The sequence below is a fragment of the Salmo trutta genome, unplaced genomic scaffold, assembly GCF_901001165.1.
Source record: "Salmo trutta unplaced genomic scaffold, fSalTru1.1, whole genome shotgun sequence".
Taxonomy (NCBI): domain Eukaryota; kingdom Metazoa; phylum Chordata; class Actinopteri; order Salmoniformes; family Salmonidae; genus Salmo; species Salmo trutta.
In genome coordinates, this window is record NW_021823488.1 from 72,757 (window position 1) to 84,784 (window position 12,028).

At 46.0% G+C, this 12,028-nt stretch overlaps 1 pseudogene; it reads right to left on the reverse strand.

Moving 5' to 3' along the window:
- Positions 1 to 5,174: 5,174 nt before the first annotated feature.
- On the reverse strand, positions 5,175 to 8,124 carry LOC115191141 (uncharacterized protein K02A2.6-like; annotated as a pseudogene).
- Between the last annotated feature and the right edge of the window lie 3,904 nt (positions 8,125 to 12,028).

The following is a 12,028-nucleotide window of genomic DNA, read 5'->3' on the forward strand; positions in this document are numbered from 1 at the left end:
CTTGTTTTCAGTAAAAATATCTAAAAATCTATCATAGCTTTATACAGTGTGATGGAGTTACTTTACACAATTTCACTCATATCTGCAGTGCATTTCAATTAAAAATTTAACCGTTTCATAATTACAGTACAACTGCATTTTTGGAGATGTGAATTAAATATTTGAATTGTAATTGTGATGTTTCAGCGGAGCGGTGACTGTGTAATTGTGCACTACTTACGCATTCAGGCGGTCTACAATACTTTGCCACGCTTTTTCTCTTTGCTTTATCACTGTGGCGGTGTTGCCTTTCTTCTTAATTATATCTTTTACCTCCTCGTATGCCTCCATGAGGATTTGTGCTTCCGACGGGGAAAAGTACGCGGCTCTAGTTGCCATGGTAAATCAGTTAATCTGTGATCTGTGGCGGGGTCTATTTGAGTGAGCCGTGAGCGCGCACCTATCCAGGATTGGTTTCACCTGGCTTAATGAATCCGTGTCTGCTCATCCTGGCTTGGTCTTTGTGCAACCAATTAAGCCTGGACGCACATGTTTTGGCTTCATTGAGCTCAGCTGAGTCATTTATCCCGGATGTCTTAATTCTACTTTTGTGCAACAGGCCCCTGGGCTGTCCCCATGTCCCTGTTATTGTTCCTTCATTGTTGATTCTGAGGGAAATAACAACTGTTGGTGTTGTGATTTCCCATTGGCCACGGCTCTTCTCTGTCATTAACTTGTCCTCCTTGTCCATAGGGCATAAGTGGCCCCGGGGAGCATATTCAGCTCCGGGTGAGTGGTACTGTGGCTGAGTTTCCTCTTCCTCTGCCAGACCCAAAGTTTCCTCTGCCCTTATTGTAACCTCTTCCTCTTTCATTTCCCCCACACTGTGAACTCGCATGCCCCAAATGCCCACAGGTCCGGCATTGAGTGTTGTTCCAGTCATGCAGGGCTCTGGCGGGCCCACCTCCTCTTCCAGTCCATGGTTGAGGGTCACCATAAGGTTGAGTGGTGAAAAGCACATACCCTGCAGGCACCAGGTTCACGGGTGTGACTGGTGTGACTGTGGGGGAGCTGCAGGCTGTTGTGGTGAGCCTGTAGAAACAACTTTGAGCAGCCATCATATTGTGAGTAAAACCACCACTTCCTTTCTGGATCTGTGCAAGCTGGGCCTTCTTCACTGCAGTGTCTAGTTCTCCTTGTCTTGCTCTCTGAATAGGTGGTAGCATCTCCATTTTCTTCTGTCAGTGGTATGAGAGGGTAGATCTGTGTATAGTCACCTGGAGGTCCTCTGGGTTGAATTTCATACGGCGGCAAATAATTGTCAAATTATTTAACAGACGTCAATTGTTGTACAACTTCATAGGTACACTCTGGGCATCACCTTTTACCTCAAATAAATAGTGGATTACTGCTGTTGTGGGCCTTTAACCATCTGTCTGACTTTGTTGTTCACATAGGAGATAGATGTGACTATCGTGGATCCTCTGGGGAGCCTCAACAACATCATGATGCTGATGAGGCAGAGAAGAGTCTCTCCAGATCAGAACTCCTCAAGAAACACCAGCAGAGACCCACAGGAAAGAAACCTCAGTGCTGCGCTGACTGTGGGAAACATTACAAATATTCATCAGAACTTAAAATACACCAGCAAGTACACACAGGAGAGAAACTTCACCACTGTTCAGATTGTGGGAAAAGCTTTTCAACATCACAGATTTTGAAGCTGCACCAGAGAATTCACACTGGAGAGAAACCTTATAGCTGTGATCAATGTGGGAAGAGTTTTGTTCAATCTAGCGATCTGACAGTACACCAGAGAACACACACAGGAGAGAAACCTTTTAGCTGTGATCAATGTGGGAAGACTTTCATTACATCTAGAAATCTGACTATACACCAGCGGACACACACAGGAGAGAACTGGATTTGGAGTCACACTCAAAATGAAAGTGGAAAACCACACTACAGGCTGATCCAACTTTGATGTAATGTCCTTAAAACAAGTCAAAATGAGGCTCAGTAGTGTGCTCCTGGTGAGGTGGCGGATGGTCTCCTGAGGGATCTCCTCCCAGACCTGGACTAAAGCGAGACATGATGTCCCAGATGTGCTCAATTGGATTCAGGTCTGGGGAACAGGCGGGCCAGTCCATAGCATCAATGCCTTCCTCTTTCAGGAACTGCTGACACATTCCAGCCACATGAGGTCTAGCATTGTCTTGCATTAGGAGGAACCCAGGGCCAACCGCACAAGTATATGGTCTCACAAGGGGTCTGAGGATCTCATCTCGGTACCTAATAGCAGTCAGGCTACCTCTGGCGAGCACATGGAGGGCTGTGCGGCCCCCCAAAGAAATGCCACCCCACACCATGACTGACCCACCGCCAAACTGGTCATGCTGGAGGATGTTGCAGGCAGCAGAACGTTCTCCACGGCGTCTCCAGACTCTGTCACGTCTGTCACATGTGCTCAGTGTGAACCTGCTTTCATCTGTGAAGAGCACAGGGCGCCAGTGGCGAATTTGCCAATCTTGGTGTTCTCTGGCAAATGCCAAATGTCCTGCACGGTGTTGGGCTGTAAGCACAACCCCCACCTGTGGACGTCGGGCCCTCGAACCACCCTCATGGAGTTTGAGCAGACACATGCACATTTGTGACGTGTTGGAGGTCATTTTGCAGGGCTCTGGCAGTGCTCCTCCTGCTCCTCTATGCACAAAGGCGGAGGTAGCGGTCCTGCTGCTGGGTTGTTGCCCTCCTATGGCCTCCTCCACGTCTCCTGATGTACTGGCCTGTCTCCTGGTAGCGCCTCCATGCTCTGGACACTACGCTGATAGACACAGCAAACCTTGCCACAGCTCGCATTGATGTGCCATCCTGGATGAGCTGCACTACCTGAGCCACTTGTGTGGGTTGTAGACTCCGTCTCATGCTACCACTAGAGTGAAAGCACCGCCAGCATTCAAAAGTGACCAAAACAGAAGCCAGGAAGCATAGGAACTGAGAAGTGGTCTGTGGTCTCCACCTGCAGAACCACTCCTTTATTGGGGGTGTCTTGCTTATTGCCTATAATGTCCACCTGTTGTCTATTCCATTTGCACAACAGCATGTGAAATTTATTTTCAATCAGTGTTGCTTCCTAAGTGGACAGTTTGATTTCACAGAAGTGTGATTGACTTGGAGTTACATTGTGTTGTTTAAGTGTTCCCTTTATTTTTTTGAGCAGTATATTTATTTTGTTTTCGGACTGTGGTCTGTGAGGGCTCTGCCTCTTCACATTCCTTTCCTCTATCCCGGTTATCCTCACTCTATACTTCGTTCACTCGTATGAGTGTGAACTTACGGGAAATCCTGGCCTTTTGCATGCGTTCGCTTTCATTGCCCTGGGCAATTTGCATTTTCTCAAGCAACAGTTCATCACTAGTGTTAATATTCTGGAGATGCACTCTCATCTCTGCCCTGACATTATCATTTGTTAATCCTGTAACAATGGCCTGCAGGCATTGACTCTTGACTAACTGTGCCATATTTCAGTCCTGCTTGGGCACGAGCTGAGGCTGATAACACTTTCTGTCTCAGGTTAAAGACTCGGACTAGGAAGTCCAAGGCCGTGTTGCTTTAGTCAACTTGTGATACAGTTCAGTAGCATCCCTCTCTGCATAATGTGTCCTCAAGATATGTGTCCCCCAGATAACTCCTCATCTTAAGCCCTGGGCTCACAGCTCTGATTACTGCTTCTATGATTTCTAATTCATGGTATCCTTTTCTCCGTCCATTTTCAATATGATGTTCTAGGCTGCTGAAGCTGAGCTTATCTTTTTGATTTTGATCTCCGATCTGTCCATGAATTTTAAAGTCTTTCTAACTGGACATACTCACTCCATTCTCTCTCTGTGGTGGGTGCCTTTCTGGAGCTGAGACCACTTCTCTGCTGGGCTGAGGAGCCCCTCCCTCTTCTTTTCGTTCTGCCGCAGCTCCCGTCTCTCCGCTGGGTTCGCTGTCGCCGACTGGCTGGGACTTGTAGGCAGACTTTCACAGTATCCTCAGAGTCCGACATTCCTTTGATTTCGCCTTTCAGTTGAAGCAGCCAAGACATTCCCTCATCCTCTGATTCCATTAAATCCTCCTTCTCACAGTAATCTTCCATCAATTTGCATCGCAAAGCGCGATGGCTCTTTCCTTTTACTTCAGTCATCTACACCTCCTATTCCACAACGTACACACAAGTGCCGTAAATTGTCCTCAGTTAAAGTCCATAAACTCTGTTCGATTTCATCCAACAACATTTCCCTCTCTCGACTCATATTGTCCTGCTCACGTGGCAACAACGACAATGCAGGCAATGGCAAGATAGCTACACTCCGTTAGGTGGTTAGCCTGCTAACGTTAGCTAGCTAGCTGCTCTCCCAATGTCTCTCACTCGTTGTCCGTTCCAGGAATATGGGCTGGTGCTCTGTAGTAACTTGACAAGGAATGCCCACACGCATTTCGATATTACTTTCCTTTACTTTCAACCCAAACCTAAAGGTGTATTGCCAGGTACAAACGGTACAAATATAACAGAACTATATAGCCCACTCAGCCGGTAGTAGAATCACATTGCACAGAACTCACTCTTGGTGATGACATCATCAAAGGGGAAAGGTCAAGGTTAATGCCAATAATAACCATGTAATTATTTATATAGTGTCCACACTATAACACTTCTCCCCCCTCAATTTAAATCCCCCCCCTGTAAGGAAAACATAAGGTTAACAAGTAAACCACATTAGTGTTTTCTTCTCTTTACTACACCACACTGTAGAACTTCTGCTGATGTTACCGTAAATGTAACCAAAACAACAACAATAAAATGACAGTCCTTATTTCTTTTCAACTAGGTCTGCTGCTCCAAACAAACACTAACACCACGAGTCTCTCAGTCTCAACTACAGAGTTAGTCTTTCAGGAGGCTTGTGACTACGCTGTGATCTGCGCAGTACTCCTGGTGTGCTACGAGACACAGGTAAGGCGTGTCCCAGTGGAGCTGGGTCTGAGGGCACAGGAGCGGGTTGGGTGTTTGTGAGAGAATGTCCATCACCCTCTGCTGGAACCACTGAATGCCCCTGTTCCTCAGATGCTGTTTCCTGTGGGATTTCAACTTGTACACTACCACCCACAGCTGTTCCGTCTGAAAACATGGTCTTGTCTTTGTCATAGCGCAGGCGGAGATGGTCCTGGTGTCTGCGCATGACTCGACCATCAGTCAGTTTGACCACAAAGGAGACGGGACCACTCTGACTCAGAATGATACCTGGCAACCAGCGTTGGCTGCTTGTGAAGTTGCGGATGTAGACAATGTCATTGGGTTTTAACTGTCTCTCTCTTGCGTGGTGGTCATGTCTCTCTTTTTGTTTCTCCTGCTTCCGTTCCACTCGTGCTCTGATGTTCGGACGCAGTAGATCCAGGTGAGCTTTTGGCCTTCTGCCCATTAACATCACCGCTGGAGCCTGTCCTGTTGTTGTTTGTGGCGTGATGCGGTACTGGAACAAGAACCGAGAGAGCTTAGTAGTGATGGTTCCCCCAGTCATCCTTTTGAGCCCCTCTTTCAGTGTCTGCACAGCCCGCTCCGCTAAGCCGTTTGAGGCCGGGTGAAACGGGGCGCTGCGGACATGGCGGACCCCGTTTCTCCGCATGAATTCTTGGAACAAATCACAGGTAAACGTTGTTGCGTTGTCGGACACCAGAGAGTCCGGCAGACCATGGGTTGAAAACACCTGCCAAAGCTTTTCGATGGTTGTGGTCGCTGTGATGTTGCTCATGATGTGCGCCTCCAGCCATTTGGAGTGTGCGTCCACCATGACAAGGAACATGTGACCCATGAAAGGGCCTGCAAAATCTATATGCAGCCTGGACCATGGGTGGTCAGGCCACTCCCACAGATGTAGTGGCGCGGGCGGCGCCATCTTCTGGTTGATCTGGCACTCAGAACATGATTTAACTTTGTCTTCTACCTCCTGATCCATGTTAGACCACCAGATGTAAGATCTGGCTAAACTTTTCATCCGGGAGGCACCCGGGTGAGCCTCATGGACCTCATCCATGACTTGTGCACGGCCAGGGGGTGGAACAACCACTCTGGACCCCCAGAGTATGCAGCCATCCTGCACACTCAGCTCAGTTTTGCGCTTTGCATAAGGTCTTAGTCCATCATCCTCTATGACAGGAGGCCAACCCTGCATCAGGAATCTTTTCACTTGGGACAGGATAGGATCCCGGTCTGTCCACTGTTTGATCTGTTTGGCATTCACAGGTAAGTTTGACAATCTCTCCATTAGGAAAATTGTCTCGGGAGGCACCACAGTTGTGGCAGGCATCTCTGGTAGCGGGAGACGGCTGAGCGCGTCTGCATTTGCATTGTCCTTCCCCGCTCTATACACTATCGTATACTGGTAAGCCGACAGTGTCAGGGCCCAGCGCTGTAACCTTGCTGAAGCCATGAGCGGAATGCATCTTGATTCACTAAAAAGGCTCATCAGTGGTTTGTGGTCAGTGCATATGGTGAAATGACGACCGTAGAGGTACTGATGGAAGCGTTTCACAGCAAAGACTATGGCCAGACCTTCCTTGTCTAACTGTGAATAACCCTTCTCAGCACTCGTCAGCGTACGTGATGCAAATCCAATGGGTCTCTCTGACCCGTCCTCCTTCTGATGAGAGAGTACTGCCCCGACGCCATAGGGTGAGGCGTCACATGACAGGATGATCTTTTTGTCTTGGTCAAAATGAACCAGAAGTTGTGCTGATTGTAGTAGTGCTTTCACTTCCTTGAAAGCTTTCTCTTGTGCTGGCCCCCACTTCCATTTACAGTCTTTGTGGAGCAACTGATAAAGTGGAGCCAACACTGTTGACAGCTCAGGGAGGAACTTACCATAGTAGTTCACCATGCCCAGGAACGACCTGAGCTCTGACCCATTCTTGGGGTTTGGAGCATCCTTGATTGCCCTGACTTTGTCCTCCACAGGACACAGACCCTGCTCTGTGATCTTGTGACCTAGGTATGTCACACTCTGTGCTTGGAATGTGCACTTGCTACGCTTCAGGCGCAGCCCTGCCTCAGAGAATCTCTTTAACACCTGGTCCAGATGGTGGAGGTGCTCCTCCTCCGTCTCCCCTGTAACCAGGATGTCATCCAGGTACACTGCTACATGAGGGATCCCCTGCAGCAGATTGTCCATTGTCCTCTGGAAAATGGCTGGGCTGGACGCCACTCCGAAAACCAAGCGGTTGTACCTGAACAAGCCTTTGTGCGTGTTGACTGTGACATACTCTTTTGAGTCCTCGTCCAGGAGGAGCTGTTGGTAGGCGTGACTCATGTCAAGCTTTGAGAACGTCTTGCCTCCTGCCAGTGTCGCGAACAAGTCCTCCACCCGTGGCAGCGGGTAAGCGTCTAGCTTAGAGGCCCTGTTGATGGTGAGTTTGTAGTCCCCACATATACGCACCGTGCCGTCACTTTTCAGAACGGGAACGATAGGAGCTGCCCAGCGGGAGAACTGAACAGGAGTAATGACGTTTTCTTCCTGCAGCCGCTCCAACTCTTCTTCCACTTTCTTTTTCATGGCGTAAGGCACTGTCCTGGGCTTGAAAAAGCGAGGCTCGGCCTGAGGATCCACGAACAGCTTAACTGCAGTGCCCTGCAGTTTGCCCAGTTCATCTCCTTAAATCTCTGGGTATTTTTGAATGACATCCTCAGTCACTCGGGTGTGTTTTATCTCACCCCAGCTCAGTTGTATTTTGTTTAGCCAGTCACGCCCTAGTAAACTAGGCCCATTCCCTTTCACCACCAGGAGCCGTGCTCTCGCTTCCTGGCTGTTGTATGCAATGTCCACTTCTAGAGCCCCAAGCAATGGTATGGTCTCCCCGGTGTACGTACGCAGTCTGATCCCTGCTGGTGTGAGGGCAGAAACCTGTCTTGAGCCCCATTTTTGTTTGTAGGTCTCCTCACTTATGACAGAGGCAGAGGCCCCCGTGTCAACCTCCATCCTCATCTGCTTTCCATCTACCTCCACTGTAGCATAGATAGGCTCTGCGCGCGGCTCCCTCACATTAAACATGTTGTAGGAACAATGCTCTTCCTCCTCCTCTGTGCTCTCTAGGTGGTGCGCTGCTGACTGAGGCTTTGGTGCTGTGAACTTGCCCAGCCCAGTCCGCCCACACTCTGGCTTGCTCCTAGGACCCCTGCATTTTTTTGCTAAATGTCCCTTTTTGTTGCAATTGTGACAGACAGTCTCCATGAACTTACAGTTGTTACCATAATGTGTCCCTCCACATCTGAAACATTCCACTGCTTTTCCCCTTTTTCCTGCCACCTCTTTTGTCACCTGATGCACTGCACAACTTTCACTGTTGGCCTTTTGAATATTTTTCATTTTGAATATTTTTCATTTGGCCATCTCCATCCCTTGAGATAGTTCCAATGCCCTCTTGAAAGTCAGTGTGGCTTCCCCCAGCAACCGGCGCTGTATGCTGTCCTCATTACTGCCACAGACTAATCTGTCACGGAGCAAGTCCCCTAACATAGCCCCAAACTCACAATGTTCAGAGAGTTCACGTAATTCAGCAACAAAGGTAGCAACAGACTGACCTGTTTTCCGAAAATGGCAGTTAAACTTGAACCTCTGGACAATCACTGAAGGCTTTGGATTGTGGTGAGTCTGAACGAGAGCAACTAGATCCCCAAAAGGAATTTCTCCCGGTCTCCGTGGTGTAGCCAAATTCCTCATTAGCTTGTAGGTTTTAGCCCCACACACACTCAAGAGAATAGAGCGCTGTTTAGCCTCATCTATGATTCCATTTGCCAAGAAAAAGTGTCCCAACCTTTCCACATATTCCGTCCAGTCTTCGTTCTCTTCCACAAACTCAGTGATAGTCCCAAACATTGCCATTATAACGCCAACTTGTCCTTGATCCTCGTTAGCGATTTGCACTTGCTGCTGATTGTCCCCGTCGGCGTTTCCGTCCAGTGGCACCTGCTCTCCGTCGCTCATTAAGCTAGCTAGCTAACTCGCCCTGTACAAGTTGATAAAGTTTTATCCTCGTTGCCAAAAAGGTGTAGTAACTTGACAAGGAATGCCCACACGCATTTCGATATTACTTTCCTTTACTTTCAACCCAAACCTAAAGGTGTATTGCCAGGTACAAACGGTACAAATATAACAGAACTATATAGCCCACTCAGCCGGTGGTAGAATCACATTGCACAGAACTCACTCTTGGTGATGACATCATCAAAGGGGAAAGGTCAAGGTTAATGCCAATAATAACCATGTAATTATTTATATAGTGTCCACACTATAACATGCTCATATGAAAATAAATCTCAGCGGTGCCTCCAAATTTGTTACCCTTCCAATCAGTATATACAGTATCTCTACCATATACAGACACCAACTAGTATCCCCTTTATGATCTAACCAGGTCAATACAGTATATACAGTATCTCGAACATATACAGACACCAACTAGTATCCCCTTTATGATCTAGCCAGGTCATTACAGTATATACAGTATCTCTACCATATACAGACACCAACTAGTATCCCCTTTATGATCTAGCCAGGTCATTACAGTATATACAGTATCTCTACCATATACAGACACCAACTAGTATCCCCTTTATGATCTAGCCAGGTCATTACAGTATATACAGTATCTCTACCATATACAGACACCAACTAGTATCCCCTTTATGATCTAGCCAGGTCATTACAGTATATACAGTATCTCTACCATATACAGACACCAACTAGTATCCCCTTTATGATCTAGCCAGGTCATTACAGCATATACAGTATCTCTACCATATACAGACACCAACTAGTATCCCCTTTATGATCTAGCCAGGTCATTACAGTATATACAGTAGCTCTACCATATACAGACACCAACTAGTATCCCCTTTATGATCTATCCAGGCCATTACAGTATATACAGTATCTCTACCATACACAGACACCAACTAGTATCCCCTTTATGATCTAGCCAGGTCATTACAGTATATACAGTATCTCTACCATATACAGACACCAACTAGTATCCCCTTTATGATCTAGCCAGGTCATTACAGCATATACAGTATCTCTACCATACACAGACACCAACTAGTATCCCCTTTATGATCTAGCCAGGTCATTACAGTATATACAGTATCTCTACCATATACAGACACCAACTAGTATCCCCTTTATGATCTAGCCAGGTCATTACAGTATATACAGTATCTCTACCATATACAGACACCAACTAGTATCCCCTTTATGATCTAGCCAGGTCATTACAGTATATACAGTATCTCTACCATATACAGACACCAACTAGTATCCCCTTTATGATCTAGCCAGGTCATTACAGTATATACAGTATCTCTACCATATACAGACACCAACTAGTATCCCCTTTATGATCTAGCCAGGTCATTACAGTATATACAGTATCTCTACCATATACAGACACCAACTAGTATCCCCTTTATGATCTAGCCAGGTCATTACAGTATATACAGTATCTCTACCATATACAGACACCAACTAGTATCCCCTTTATGATCTAGCCAGGTCATTACAGTATATACAGTATCTCTACCATATACAGACACCAACTAGTATCCCCTTTATGATCTAGCCAGGTCATTACAGTATATACAGTATCTCTACCATATACAGACACCAACTAGTATCCCTTTATGATCTAGCCAGGTCATTACAGTATATACAGTATATCTACCATATACAGACACCAACTAGTATCCCCTTTATGATCTAGCCAGGTCATTACAGTATATACAGTATCTCTACCATATACAGACACCAACTAGTATCCCCTTTATGATCTAGCCAGGTCATTACAGTATATACAGTATCTCTACCATATACAGACACCAACTAGTATCCCCTTTATGATCTAGCCAGGTCATTACAGTATATACAGTATCTCTAACATATACAGACACCAACTAGTATCCCCTTTATAATCTAGCCAGGTCATTAAAGTATATACAGTATCTCTACCATATACAGACACCAACTAGTATCCCCTTTATGATCTAACCAGGTCATTACAGTATATACAGTATCTCTAACATATACAGACACCAACTAGTATCCCCTTTATGATCTAGCCAGGTCATTACAGTATATACAGTATCTCTACCATATACAGACACCAACTAGTATCCCCTTTATGATCTAGCCAGGTCATTACAGTATATACAGTATCTCTACCATATACAGACACCAACTAGTATCCCCTTTATGATCTAGCCAGGTCATTACAGTATATACAGTATCTCTACCATATACAGACACCAACTAGTATTCCCTTTATGATCTAGCCTGGTCATTACAGTATATACAGTATCTCTACCATATACAGACACCAACTAGTATCCCCTTTATGATCTAGCCAGGTCATTACAGCATATACAGTATCTCTACCATATACAGACACCAACTAGTATCCCCTTTATGATCTAGCCAGGTCATTACAGTATATACAGTATCTCTACCATATACAGACACCAACTAGTATCCCCTTTATGATCTATACAGGCCATTACAGTATATACAGTATCTCTACCATACACAGACACCAACTAGTATCCCTTTATGATCTAGCCAGGTCATTACAGTATATACAGTATCTCTACCATATACAGACACCAACTAGTATCCCCTTTATGATCTAGCCAGGTCATTACAGTATATACAGTATCTCTAACATATACAGACACCAACTAGTATCCCCTTTATGATCTAGCCAGGTCATTACAGCATATACAGTATCTCTACCATACACAGACACCAACTAGTATCCCCTTTATGATCTAGCCAGGTCATTACAGTATATACAGTATCTCTACCATATACAGACACCAACTAGTATCCCCTTTATGATCTAGCCAGGTCATTACAGTATATACAGTATCTCTACCATATACAGACACCAACTAGTATCCCCTTTATGATCTAGCCAGGTCAATACAGTATATACAGTACCTCTACCATATACAGACACCAAC